The 13,833-nt window shown below is 47.7% G+C and overlaps 1 protein-coding gene across 11 annotated transcripts in view; it reads right to left on the minus strand.

Annotated features, from left to right (window-relative positions):
* ANK1 (ankyrin 1) overlaps positions 1 to 13,833 on the minus strand; it is a 241,754-nt gene that overhangs the window by 116,489 nt on the left and 111,432 nt on the right. The window lies entirely within an intron of this gene.

Consider the following 13,833-nt stretch of genomic DNA (forward strand, 5'->3'; position numbering starts at 1 on the left):
TCCTCACAGCCACCCATAAGGTAGAAAATGCTACTACGGTTGGATAAATGAAGAAACTGAGCCCAGGGAGGTAATGGGTGGAGACCAAGGTCACCACTAGTAAATGGTGGGTCCAACTGGTTCAAAGCCAAATTGATCCAAAGCCCTGCCACTAGCAGCACCAACAAGATTCCTAACAATAGTGTGCTCAGCTCCAGGAAGAGATAATGTGGGGGATGATCTTGAAGGATCATAATCCCAGCACTTTGGGAGGCTGAGGTGGGATGATTGCTTGAGGCCAGGAGTTCAAGACCGGCTTGGGCAACATAGTGAGACCCCCCGGTCCCCATAAAAAAAAAAAAAATTAATTAATTAGCCAGGCATGGTGGCACATGCCTGTAGTCCTGGCCACTCAGGAGGCTGTGACAGGAGGATCGCCTGAGCCCAGGAGTTGGAGGCTGCAGTGAGCTATGATTGCACCACTGTGCTCCAGCCTGGGTGACAAGAGTGAGACCCTGTCTCTGAAAAAATAAAAATTAAAAAAGAAGAAAATACTGTGAGAGTGTGTTACAAAGCCAGGTACTCTTCAAAGCTATGCAGCAATTGGGGGGCATCCCAAGGAAGTGGGATAATCAAAGATCAAGAGAAAAGGCCAGGGTGCTGCCAAAAAGAGGGATCTGAAGTGTAATAATACAACTCCTCCCCATGGGGGTTAAAAAACTAGTATTTGAAGATGACAATGTGAGAATTCTCCAGGCATAAGACCCTCCACAGCACTGGGGCTGAACTTGAGGATGGGCACCCTCTCGAAGGCAGCAGCCTGTCTGGATGTAAGTCACACAGGCCCTTCCCTCCCCAGGCACACACTGCTAAAGCCCAGCTCACCCTCCAGGTCTCTCGCCTCGCACCTCTGAAAATCACCTTCCAGATTTGCTAGAATCCTCTACACAGGAGCCCCAATTAATAAATGATGGTTACTGGAACATCCCTGATCACAGCCCAGTGGAATATCTCAAGGGATTCTAATGCACTGTTCCAACATCAATATCTAGAGAGAGAGAGAGAAAATTCCCCGCTCAAATGAATAAATAATATATATATAATACTTTCAAAAACACGAATGCAATTGACTTGCACAATGAACTGAAAGAGATACTATTTTTTAGCAACTATTTGAGGATTAATTGACACACTATGAGTTGCACATTTAAAATGCACAATTTGCTAAGTTTTGGCATATGTATATCCCTGAAACCATGGCCACATAAGATAATGGGCATAATCACCTCCAAAAGTTTCCTCATGCCTCTTGGTATTCCCTGCCTCCTGCCGGCCAGTCCACATCCTTGTCAAGACTTGGTATGGTCTGTCTTAATTCAGACATCCTAATAGATGCACCACATGGCTAATTAAAAAAAAAAAATTTTGTAGAGAAGGGGTCTGTTGCATTTCCCCAATAACTGATAATATTAAACACCTTTTTCAGGTGCTTATCTGCCATCTATATAACTTCTTTTTTTTCTTTTCTTTTTCTTTTTTTTTTTGAGACAGAGTTTAGCTCTTGTTGCCCAGGCTGGAGTGCAATGGCACGATCTTGGCTCGCTGAAACCCCCGCCTTCCAGGTTCAAGCAATTCTCCTGCCTCAGACTCCTGAGTAGCTGGGATTACAGGCATGCGCCAACACGCCCAGCTAATTTTGTATTTTTTTTAGTAGAGATGGGGTTTCTCCATGTTGGTCAGGCTGGTCTTGAACTCCTGACCTCAGGTGATCTGCCCGCCTCGGCCTCCCAGAGTGTTGGGATTACGGGCGTGAGCCACTGCGCCCGGCCTATATATCTTCGTTGGTGATACATCTGTTCAAATCTTTTGTCCATTTTTAAGTTGGAATGTTTGTTTTCTTATTGAGTTTTGAGAGTTCTATCTATATAGAATATCTGTCTTAAAGGTGAGATAAACAGATCTTACAAGTAAAATATTCAAAGCTCGGTAGCAAAACATTCCCGTCACATTTTGGTACTCAGTTCTTATAACTCTTAAGCTATGTCTTTCTTTATATTATACAATGCTGTGGGTTATACACAATCACAAATTAAAAGATGTGATAGTCATAGTGGACCAGAAGCTGAATATAACCCACAGCACTCTGAGTGTAATGGGAAAGATGCTGAAATATTATCAGAGGACTTCAGTTCTCAGAACTGCCAAGAATTCTTGACATTAGTCATGACCTCCTTAGGTTGAGGCTTTGAAACTTAGACAGGCGATGAGTCAGGCAAGGCCCAAGAGGAGGAGAAAGAACACAACTACGAACATGTTGCTCAGTGAGGCCTGAGGCTAAAGGAGCTGAGATGATAAAGTTAAGGGAGAGAGCCGTTGAAACACAAATTCCAGTACTGCAGCCTGGAATGCCACACTGGAGCTAATTATATGGTGCCCAGTCCCAGGTGTGGCGGCCTGCCACAGGACTGAATTCTAAATGTCTCCCAGGCAGAGACAGCTTGGTTCTCATGTTCCAAATTCCCAGTTCCTCTCCCTTGCTTTCCCCACCTATTCCTCTATGTGACTGGTACAGTGCTGGGCAGTGCTAAACACAGTGATTACTGACTGGTGTTAGAAGAATGATGTCCCCACCACTTCCATGCGTCATAAAGAAACTGTAAGTCTTGGGGTTCAATTGCTATGGAAAAGATTTAGATTCCACAGAAAGAACTTTCCAGCTATAAGAGATACGTGACTTAACAGAACTCATTATTCAGAAAGGGTTTAATCTTTGCAGGAGATCCTTCAGGATGGCAGAAAAAAAAACTCAACATTTGATCTGGCATGTAGACCACTGGGTAAGCTGTATGACTTGAAAGGGTCTCTTTGGGCTTTAGGGATTTAGAAAGCTAAACTATTGTTCTTTTCCCCATAACTGACTGTCTCCTCAACCTTCCCTCACAACTTCACCCTTAGACCACAAATAATCATCCTGCTTCTCCGTCTGCATTTTGTTCATACTTCAAGGCTGCACGTTTTAATGTAGGCATTTAGTGTGCTAAGATCTGCTAGTGAGATCAAAACAAACCACTAGAAAGGAATTGATGGGCTGAAGAAAAGGCTAGAGACTCTCGGCAGACCCAGGCCACTGTTCTAGCCTGTAGCTTCATGGAGTCTTCAGGCTTTTCCCATCTTGCTAAATATTTTACCGACTGTCTCCTTGCAGGTCTCTCTGCAGACAAGCATAATGAAACGCTGGAGGCCTCGCCTGTGGGGTTCTGTCCTCTGGGCCACATGCAGCTATGCCAAGCAGGGATGATATGGGAGAGAAGAAAGGGAAGAAATAGACTATGCAGCACTTAAACCCCCAGCTCGCTCCTGGCTTGGCACAGTGGGCTGTTCTCAGTACAGACAGGGACTCTGGGACACTTGACGGGCTGCTGCTGCTGTCAATTCCTGCAGGGATTTCACAAGCTGGAAGAACACAAGCCTGCAGCAAAGAATCCCATGCGAGTGGGATTCTCAGGTGACTCTGCCTCCCCAGGATGATTTGGGAGAACAGGTTCAGGCTGCTTCAAATGGTGGCCAGTCAGAGACATGAGGTGGCTCCTCTCTACAGGGACATCAGAGCTGAGATCAGGGCAGCCCCAGGATTAGAGAGAAGGGCATCCTGGCAGCTCAGGCCCTGTGGCAATGACCATCCCGCTTAACCCTCCTATGCAATCAACTCAAACCCACAACTCAATAGCAACAACACTATTTGCTTTCTGGACAGCCACTTAAGAGGCTCTAAATCAGTAGGTCCCCCACAATTGAGCTGTGCAGCTTTTGATAAAGGAAATAACTTTTCTGAGCATTGATTTCATCAGTAAAATGAATATAGCTTCACCCATCTCTCCAATATTGGAAGAATAATGTAAAATGCTGACCACCACTTCTGGCACATTTGGTAAGTGCTCTATCAATGACAGCTGACGCTCTTTTTTCCTCCTCCCCTCCATTTCTTCTCGACTAAAACTTTTGTCGAAGGTTAACGTCTCCCCCAGAGGTGTGGGGTGTCACTGATCTTGCTTTAAGACTGGAAAATCAGGGCCTCATCACTGCTTACCCAGGGTCAAACACCCATGGTCAAGATCAGGATCCCAAGAAATCTCAAAGCTCTGCCCTGCACCCAGACCTCTTGGGCTTACAATGCACTCTTTTCAATGCCCATATTCTCTGCAGCAAAGAAACAATGTGTGGACTCAGTTGTGCCCCCACGCTCCCTGTCCGCAGCTGCCCTTGCAGTGTCCTGCTGCTGGCTGTGGCCCGCTGACCCGTTGGGCTCTCCTTCTGACCCTCCTTCCATCTGTTCCGTCCCCACCCACCCAAGGAGCCGCCCCTGCTCCTAGAGACTCTGGGCACCACTGATAAGGGTGGGTACCAGGAACTCCACCCTTTACTGAGAAAGGCAGGCTGGTTTATCGCCACTCAGACCCAGCCAGCGACCACCCTGGGGAGTGTGTCAGCCACCAGGAGCATCGCTGTCGGGGAAATGTTATTAACTAGGAAGGAACTTCACAGAATGTTCCACACAAATGCCACATTGAATTGAATCGGAAATCCAGCCTGACCCCCTCCAAACCTGGTCATTCCTTCTTAACCTTGATGGCAGTGACAGATGAAAGGGAGAAGGGAATGGAGTCTTGCTTGTTTTTCTATTTAACTGTGTGTGGGGAGTGCCCAGTGGTCAATTAAGGTATCCTCGGCACCCGGCCCGGCTGGAGTAAGGGATGGCAAGTGCGGGGGTCTATTTAGGGAGGTGATCAGAGCCCGGATCAGGCCCCACAGAGTTGGCACCGATCTCCATCATGTTCTTTTTAAGAGGGTTGGCAGCCCTGGAGTCTATTTTTAAACCCATGAGAAAGGTGCTGTGTGGATTCCAAAAAGGGCCAACATTAAACCCGAGATCCCCGGAGGAGGGAGGGAAGGGGGGAGGCACAGATGAACCTAGGATTTTCTCTTCACACACACAGGGGTTCCCCTTATTCCTGGGATCAGATATTGACTGTCCTTCCAAAGGGATCACTTGGGTTACAGGCCCACTCTTTGGCACGGCTTTGGTGGAATTCGACTCTTAACGAGCTCGTGAGTTGGAAAGGATTTTGCACACTGGGTCTATTTTTCAGAATTGAGATTTCTTAAATCCCTCTACCCCCAGTGTGAAAAACCCATGTGCTTTTGATATATCTGGCATCTCCCCCTTCTTCCTACTTTCAAATCATATGTTCTGGAACCCCCGCTCCCTCCTGCATGCACTGCAGAGCCCACAGCCGAGAATTCACAACAGGAACATCCAAGGAAAGTCTAAGTTCCCCATGGCCACGGTGCCCAGCTCCCCAGAAACCCAGTCCCGGTGCTGGAGAAGGATGGGGAGTGGACCCAAGTGGCAAGCCTGCGGGGGACAGCATTATTTTCCCAATAGTGAGAAACAAACAGGCATCCAAACGCCACTGTTTCCCATCAAATAACCAGATGAAGCGAACAGAATGTTTTATGCACAATAACAAATTTCAGCTTCAGTATCTGTGTCTCTTTTTGGATAAGAAATAGAACCAGAATTCCTAAAGAACAAAATGCCTTGAGATTAAGCACATGCTTCTGCTGAATAGTTCTGGGACCACCCAGGACTCCCTGGGCAGGGAAGTAGAAGAAGAGGTCTCCTCTCATCTCTGCCCAACTCAGAATCCCCAAGCCTAGCACAGAAGCACCACTCAATACATGTTTCCTGAGCAGAACACGATGCAGTTTTGTGCCCCATGTCAACCAGATAGGAGCTCCCGCCAGTCATGCTGAAAACAACAGATATGAGTTTAAGCACAATGCTGGCCACACAACAGAGGCTCAATAAACGTTAGCTGGATTGGAATCCAGTCAACTCAGATTTCTAAATGAATCAGATGTTCGGGGCTAGTTGACTAAATTGTCCATGTCCCCACATGCTGTTATGGCCCCTGTAGAAACAGCCTTGGGACCACCGTCCTCTTCTAGGCAGGGAAGTTTCAGGTGCTTCCCATCCCAGGGCCAGGGCGGTGCTGCAGATAAAAAGCCTCCACACCCCAACCTGCCCTGTCCATCCTTTCCCCACAATCTCCATTGGTCCTAAATTGCCAGTCCAAGCCCAAGAGAGCAATTCTGTTTCTTCAGTCCCAAGGCGGCGAGGCAGACAGCTCTTCAATAGTTCACATCTTTCTGCTGAGGGTGGGAAGATACTGGGGTGTCTTGTGGGTGCCTAAATAGAATTCCAAGTGCACCCACATCACCAAGCGCCCTGGCCCACGCTGCAGAACGTGCCACATTTCCCCACTGCGCAAGGAATGGGCTGCATTTAGAATTGACACTTCAGAACATATTGTGGACTGGGGAGCTGAGATTAGAGTGGAAATTACACACATTTTGGAAAACATGGATGAGCGGCACTGCCAGAATGGGCCCATTTACTAAACTACCTCCAGTGTTTCCAAACATTAGGGAAACCTTCCTCTGCAGCCTGCTGGTATGCGGGGAGGAGGAGCACATACCGGAGAAACTGCAAAATCAAACTCAGTGGGATGGTGCTAATAGGGAAAATAGGGACTCTTCTTTTTTTTCAAATTGCCAAACAGGCTTCAGTACTGGCAGTGAACCCCATGGCTCCAAAGTTCCTGAAAGATGCCCAGAGGTTGGACAGCCCTGCATGGCACGCTCTTCCTCAGCAATGAAGAAAGGTTCCCACCCTTCCTTAGAAATGCAACTTTGCCTGATATGAGCTGCCATCTGGAGCAGGCGGGGCCGACCAGGGGGTCCCCTGAGACTTCTCCTTTATTTGAACAATTTGCCCCAAGGGACAGAGCCAGGATGGGTGGCCCATTGCCAGCCAGAGAGACCTGCCCAAGATTCCAGAAAGGCTCCTTCCTCCAAGATGTGCTCAAGCTTCTTTCAACGGGGTGCTTAGCAGCTACCATTCGAAAACACCTTGGCATCAGCCCTCGACTTCCTAGTCCTGTTTTCTCTTTACTACCAAGGAAACAAGAGCAGGTGTCACACATAATACTTCACACAGGGCTCATCATATTATTTTAATAATTGAAGAGGGACCATTATCTTTCTATTTAATCCTCTTATGAATTCTGGCTGGCTGCTCTTTCAGGTATCTTTTCATACGGTATTTATATCACCCTTTTTGTAACTATTTAAATTTAAAAGATGAGGAAATAAGCTCTAAACTGTCAACCTCAGCTATATTTCTATGTTGCTTATCTGCAGAAAACCCTGCCCACCCCAGGGGAATCCTAAGGTATGTCTCTAATCTGGATATTTCTAATCTGCACAATATTGAAGAGTGTCTAGGGGGCCCCTCATAAAGCCTTGGCTTCATGTCTTTTTAAAGAAATACGGCCGGGTGCAGTGGCTCACACCTGTAATCCCAGCACTTTGGGAGGCTGAGGCAGGTGGATCACCTGAGGTCAGGAGTTCGAGACCAGCCTGGCCAACATGGTGAAACCCCATCTCTACTAAAAATACAAAAATTAGCCGGGTGTGGTGGCGTGCACCTATAATCCCACCTACCCAGGAGGCTGAGGCAGGAAAATCACTGGAACCCGGGAGGCAGAGGCGGCAGTGAGCTGAGATCACGGCACTGCACTCCAGCCTGGGCCCTGGGCGACACAGCAAGACTCCGTCTCAAAAAAACAAAACAAAACGACAACAAAAACAAACAAACAAACAAACAATGTTATGGTTGTGTCGGCAACTTTCTTTCCAGCTCTGCAGTTCCAGGAATTCGTGAAGTGAAGACCTCATTTCTACTCTAACATCAGTGCTGAAGTCCACTTTCATAATTTCCTTTTCAAAGTGACCTGTCTCAGCACTCATGACCTTGAACTCCTGAATAAAGTGATGTCAAGTATTAGAGAAAGAATGAAAAATGCACAGTGAATCAAGTATCAAACAAAAACAGCCAACGCATCATTTCTGGAATGACTGAGCTTTAGCCTTCAGAGAGAGACATTTCCAGGATTTCTGAAATAAGATACCAAGATGCCAATCAACATTTCCTAAGGAAAATCATTGCCAATATCCATATTCGCCTCTATTGCCTCAAGTGCTTTTCGGGTGAGGGTCACAGAGATAAAGTCTCAATGCAAAAATTTGGTGGGACTAGATAGATAGGCTTTTTCCTCATTCATTTATTATTTCACTCAAATGTGAACTGTTGAATTGCATTGTACAATCTGAGCACTCAGTGGTAGACACAAAAAAAGTAAATGCTGTTTGGTTCCTACTCTTGAGAAGACTGCAAACTAATAGAGGTGAAAGATAGAGCTGTATGAAAAATAGGACAATAAAAGGGTTAAATACTCAGTAAGATAACAGCTCAAGAGATGCCCCAAGACAGTGTACAATTCAATACCAAACGAGAGGTTGCAACAAGAACCGCCAGGATTTCAAGGGAGTGGCTGAGATCAGAGAGGGCTACAGCACTGGCGGCATCTTTGATGGAGCAGTGAGAATTGAACAGAATCTTCAAAGACTGCCAGATTTTAGGAAGTCGTGGGGATCCATTTCAATACCATCAATTCTTTTTTGAAGGCTGCTGTGTTCCAGAATCTTCTTGATTATAAAAGATAATCAGAGAACACAGGCTTCCTGACCTCCTGGAGAGAACGTGTGGATCCAGAACTAAACGCTTGAAAATTAAAACATGTATGTTAGACGACAACATAAATATGCCTACTGTAGGAAGCTGTGTGAATGTTTTGTAAAGGAATGATTCGTTGCTAACGATCGTATAGCCTTTACAGCATTAAATGTCTCCCATTGTGAGGTTGGAGGGAGTTTCCATCCCTCACGAAGATTTTATACAAAGAGGAAAATAAAGTGATGATTTTTAGATTTATTCAGTCACTTAAAAATTATGTGCGTGCTCATAGAGCTGACATTCCTATGGGAGGGAAGAGAGAGAGATAGATGAGCAGTTAAGATCTATTTATCCCACAGGGAAGTGGTGAGTGCTAAGAGGAAAATCAAATGTGGAGTGGGGATGGAGAGGGCTGTGGGGTGCAGTACCCAATGGTGTTCAGTCCCGGAGGCCTTTATGAGGAGATGACACTTGGGGAGCTGGATGCAGGCAAGGATAAGGCAGCAGCACCTGGACATGCCCAGGTTGTGACAGGTAAGCTCTATGCAGTGGGAGACCACTATAGTGCCCCAACCCATCCCTCCCCTCTCCCTGAGATATGCCCCTCGCTTGGTCTGGAATGCCCTTCTCTACACCTACAGATGCAAGACAACTTTTTTTTTCTTTCTCTCACTCTGTTGCCCAGGCTGGAGTCCAGTGGCACAATCATAGCTCACTGCAGCCTCGAACTCCGGGCTCAAGAGGGTCTTCCACCTCAGCCTCCCAAGCAGCTGGGACTACAGGTGAGCAACACCACACCTAGCTAATGTTTTTCATTTTTTTTTTTTTATTGAAATGAGGATCTCACTATGTTGCCCAGGATGGTCTCAAACTCCTGGCCTCAAGTGATCCTCTTGCCTTGGGCTCCCAAACTGCTGGGATTACAGGCATGAGCCACTGTGCTCAGCCTCTAGTTTGATGCCCATGGGACAAGCAGTTAGAGGCACTGGTGGAGGAACCAAAAGAAAAAAGGAAAGACAGGAATCGATAGCATTTAGGAGGTGCTGGGCACTGCTCTAAGCATTTTACAAGTGTTCACCCACTTAACCCTCACAGCAACTTTATAAGGCAGGTGTTCTACTTATCCTTATTTTACAAGTGGAAAACAGGGCACAGATAGGTTAAAAAACTTGCCCAAGGTCACACAGCAGAGAAGTGGCGGAGTTAGGATTTGAACTCAGCAACCGGAGCCAAGTCGGCCACCGCAAGCATTCTGCTTTTGTGCCTCAAAGACTCCTATGCAACAACAGGAAGCTCAGAAACTCTGAGAAAGTAATGGTTAAGAGAGACATGGGATCTGGCTGGGAAAGCCATGAGACACAGCCTAGGGAGGTTCTTGGTTCTCCATCGACAGCTTTTGCTACAGAGCACGGTAGCTCCTTGTTCAGGCCACTGACTCTAATTAGTATTTTGCATTTGCCAAGTGCCTACCCTGTGCTGAGGCCAATGGAGGGATGCTGAAGTCAGTGACAGCTGACATAGTCCTCCCAGGGCCTCCCTAGGAACTGGCCTGGGATGCAACTGGCCAATCAGACCAGACAGTTGGCCTGGGTTCACTTCTTCTAGAATTTTTTTTAGAGATGGGGTCTTGCTATGTTGCCCAGTCTGGTCTCAAACTCCTGGGTTCAAGCAATCCGACCACCTGGGCCACCCAAAGAGCTGGGATTACTGGCACGAGACACTGCACCCAGCCTCTTCTTGATTTTTGACCAATAACTTTCCATTATTTCCTCTTAGACTCCAGTTGAATTCATGAATAGCATTAACATTTTTCAAATGCCCGTAGGAGTTTGTTGAGTTAACCCGAGTGACTCACCAGAGAGCCATCAGCTTATTCTCCTCTTCTCTGGGGGGTGAGACGTCCTCCTCTGCCCACCCAACGGGTGCAGAGGGGAGGGGATGCTTCTCCCTCAGTAGATTCTTCCCTCCTAAGTGGGCCGATGTGTCTCGGACACTGAGGGTCAGCGTGTTCCTGGAGTCTGAGGCCTCGGCAGCGTGGGCCGCCAAGGGAACGTGTGTTCCATGGGCCACCCGGAGGGAACATGTGTACACATGTGTGTGCATGCCTGTGTGTGCACGTGTGCCTGTGTGTGCATGCGTGCGTGTGTATGCATGTGCACGAGTGTGTGCATGTATGAGTTTGTATTTGTGTATATATGTTCTCGTGTGTGTGTGTGCATGCATGCATGGATGTGTGTGTGTGTGTGCACATATCAAGGCAACTTCAGACAACGAAACCAAGAGTGGGTCCCAGGGGATTAGTTTCTGGGGCTGGGGACAGGGTTGGGGGAGAGGATGACGAGGAGGATGCAGCTGGGGGTGGGGAGAGAATATACTACAAAAAGAAATCAAGAGTGGTTCTGGCATTTAATTTCTAATCTCGTCTCACTAGAAAACTTGTAAAATCCTTAACCAGAAGTGCTAAAGAGAAATGTCTCTGCCTGGTTCTTCTACATTTGTGGAAAGTCTCCCTCTCTGGAAAACAGTCACCACTTTCTGCTTTCACTGGGGACTCCATTCAGAAGCCTGGAGAGAAGAGCTGAAAGCCAACAGGAGGCCTTGCTGGTGATGTGGAGTGGGGTCCATCTGTGGCCATGCACCCCAAAGCCTCTCCAGCCACCTCAATCTCCCGGCCCTCTGCAGTTTCTCCAAAATGTGGCAAGCTCTGGACCACACACAAGCCCAACAGCCAGGACTCCCTGCTGAGCAGCCATTCCCCAACTGGAAGGGCCACCAAGCCAGGCAATTCCAAGAGACGCCTTTTAGGCAGAATTCACGAGAATCTGTTCTCGCCCCAGCACAGCTGTGCACAGTGCCTGCTGCGTGGGTACCATGCCCAGGGACCACCTTCCCAGGCCCTCTCACTGTATTTTCATCAACCTGCCCTCCCTTCTGCAGCCATCTACACACACTGCTGTTGTCTTCTGCAGAGGAATAAGCACTCCTCAGTCCCCATCCCAGCAAGAGCAGAAGGCATGGCAGAGGTGGCACCAGAGACCACATCCCCTGTGGCCTGGGCCGGCCCATTCCACAGTCGCCCCACTGGAGTCTGCACAGATGGCTCCTCCCTGCCCTTCATGGGAAGGGATGGAGCTGAGGGCACAGAGACCAGCAACCAACAGAGCCAGGGGAGCACAGACCCCCCCACCCAGGGCGGTGACCCAGGGCCAAGAGGAAGGCAGAGGGTCTCCAAGGCCAAGAGGGCTGGGGGCACAGGTCAGCTTCAGGGTCCATCCCAGGGGCCGGGGCTAGGAGAGGGTGGAGAGCACCCTGAGTGAGGGCTGGGGGTCCCCGCTGCTGGCAGCTCCCCTGCTGCCTCACAGCTAAGGGTCTATGTCACAGTCAGGGATATAGTGCCAAGAAACACCCCTGGCCAAACTGGGAATGGAGTTAAGTAAACCCAAGGATTGAAATAGCTGGGATTTTTAAAAGCTAGGCACAAAATGGGGGTTCGTGACAATGTGCAGAGCCCTCCATCTAGAGGAAACATTTCTTATGTGCCTGACACCAGCTCCATCTCACTTGGGCCGGGGGCCCTTCAGCAAGGGTTCCTGCTGCCACACCCCCTGCCATGGGGCCACCCGATGGAAAAAATAACTGAATATTTCCATAGAGAGCTTTCAAACCAAACATGCAAACTCACAAGGCCAAAATGCATGGCCAAGAAGAAATCGCAGGGGCTTACTGCAGAGGAGCCCACCGTGTCGGGGGAGGCTTTGGCCTGGCATTTCTTGGGTGGGTATTTCAAACAGGGAGAGTAAAGCTGCTCTCCTGCAGGTCCCTTAATGTCACTCTCTGCGTCTCCTTTTACCTATTTGCCACTAAGCAGCAAGCCACTGAACCATTCCACTCCCCAGTTTCCTCCCCAAAATAAGATCTTATTTCCCAGAGGGAGCAGCGTAGGGTCTGAGTGAGCCCTGCATCCAGCAGGTCTTCCCCTAAACATTGTAGGGCCCTCCGTGCCCCCACGTACTTCCTGACACCCAGGAAGGACAGGGCTGCCTGTTGAGAACCGTCTCAGGGGGTCTCAGATTCTTGGTGAATTGAATCCTAAGCATTTTATTTGGATCAAAATATATCACGTTGCTTACATTAACGTTTACTTCATCTTATGCATTTGGAGTTAGAGCCTCTCTAATCACCTACGCAGAACTAAGCAAGCAAGGTATAAATCCGGATCCGAAATTAGATGAAAAAATTCCATCCTGTTCAGCTTATCAAATTTCAAGTATTTCATTAACTTGATCATTAGATGCTGGCTGATCAGAAAGTCCCAAGATTTCTAACTACTGTAATCTAAATGGTATAGGCGTTTCTAAAATATCCACACTGAAAAAAGCTCCTTTGCTCATCCCAAATCCATTTCATCTGATTGAATGATTTTCTCATTTCCACAGAATGCTGTTAAACCAGCCAAGCAAACTGTCAAAGCTCCACAGGCCCAGGAGGAGGAAGAAATTAGATGACATTCGGATAAGTCAATTCTTAGCAAAGTAACGGTGCACCTAATTAATTGAATGCAGTGCATGGGGTTTCTGTGAACCAAGTCCTAGTTCCTCTGAGAGCTGTCTAACTGGTAATCCAGTCATTGAAGGAGATTGTTTCCAAGGTCTCCCAAGTCCTACTCCCGGTCCATGCAACTGTCCCTCCTCCCAAATTATCCATAAGACTCTGATCAAATACTTCCCTCTTTGGAGAATTCTAATTTTTGGAAAGTTCTTTCTCATCTCAAGTTGAAATCTGCTTTCCTATGACTTCTACCCCGCCCTTTCCTGGGCCCTTCCCTGGAGCACCGAGTGAACCTCTACTCTTGCTGGTAGCAACCTGGTGACAATTCAGGACTTTTTTCCAGCCTTTTCAGTATTCTCTTTTCCTCTGTTCCTCCAAAGTTTCTCCCAGGCATGCAGAAAGACCCTTTTCCTCATTGAACCCCTGCCTACGTCCATCCAATGATCAAGGTCTCTCCAATAAAGGAAAATCTGAACGCCATCCTCTTAATGGAGACTGACACTGCATTTCCCAAAATGTGTTCCCAGGAACACTAGCCCTGTGCAATGTCACTCACACCAATCCAAAGGGTGCTCTGGGCAAGTAAATGTGGATAATGCAAACTTTGTCCTTACAGAGCCACAAACCAAGGAAGTATATTAAAGCCCTGAGCAGGGCCAGGTATGGTG

The sequence above is a fragment of the Symphalangus syndactylus genome, chromosome 10 (genome assembly GCF_028878055.3).
Source record: "Symphalangus syndactylus isolate Jambi chromosome 10, NHGRI_mSymSyn1-v2.1_pri, whole genome shotgun sequence".
NCBI lineage: Eukaryota > Metazoa > Chordata > Mammalia > Primates > Hylobatidae > Symphalangus > Symphalangus syndactylus.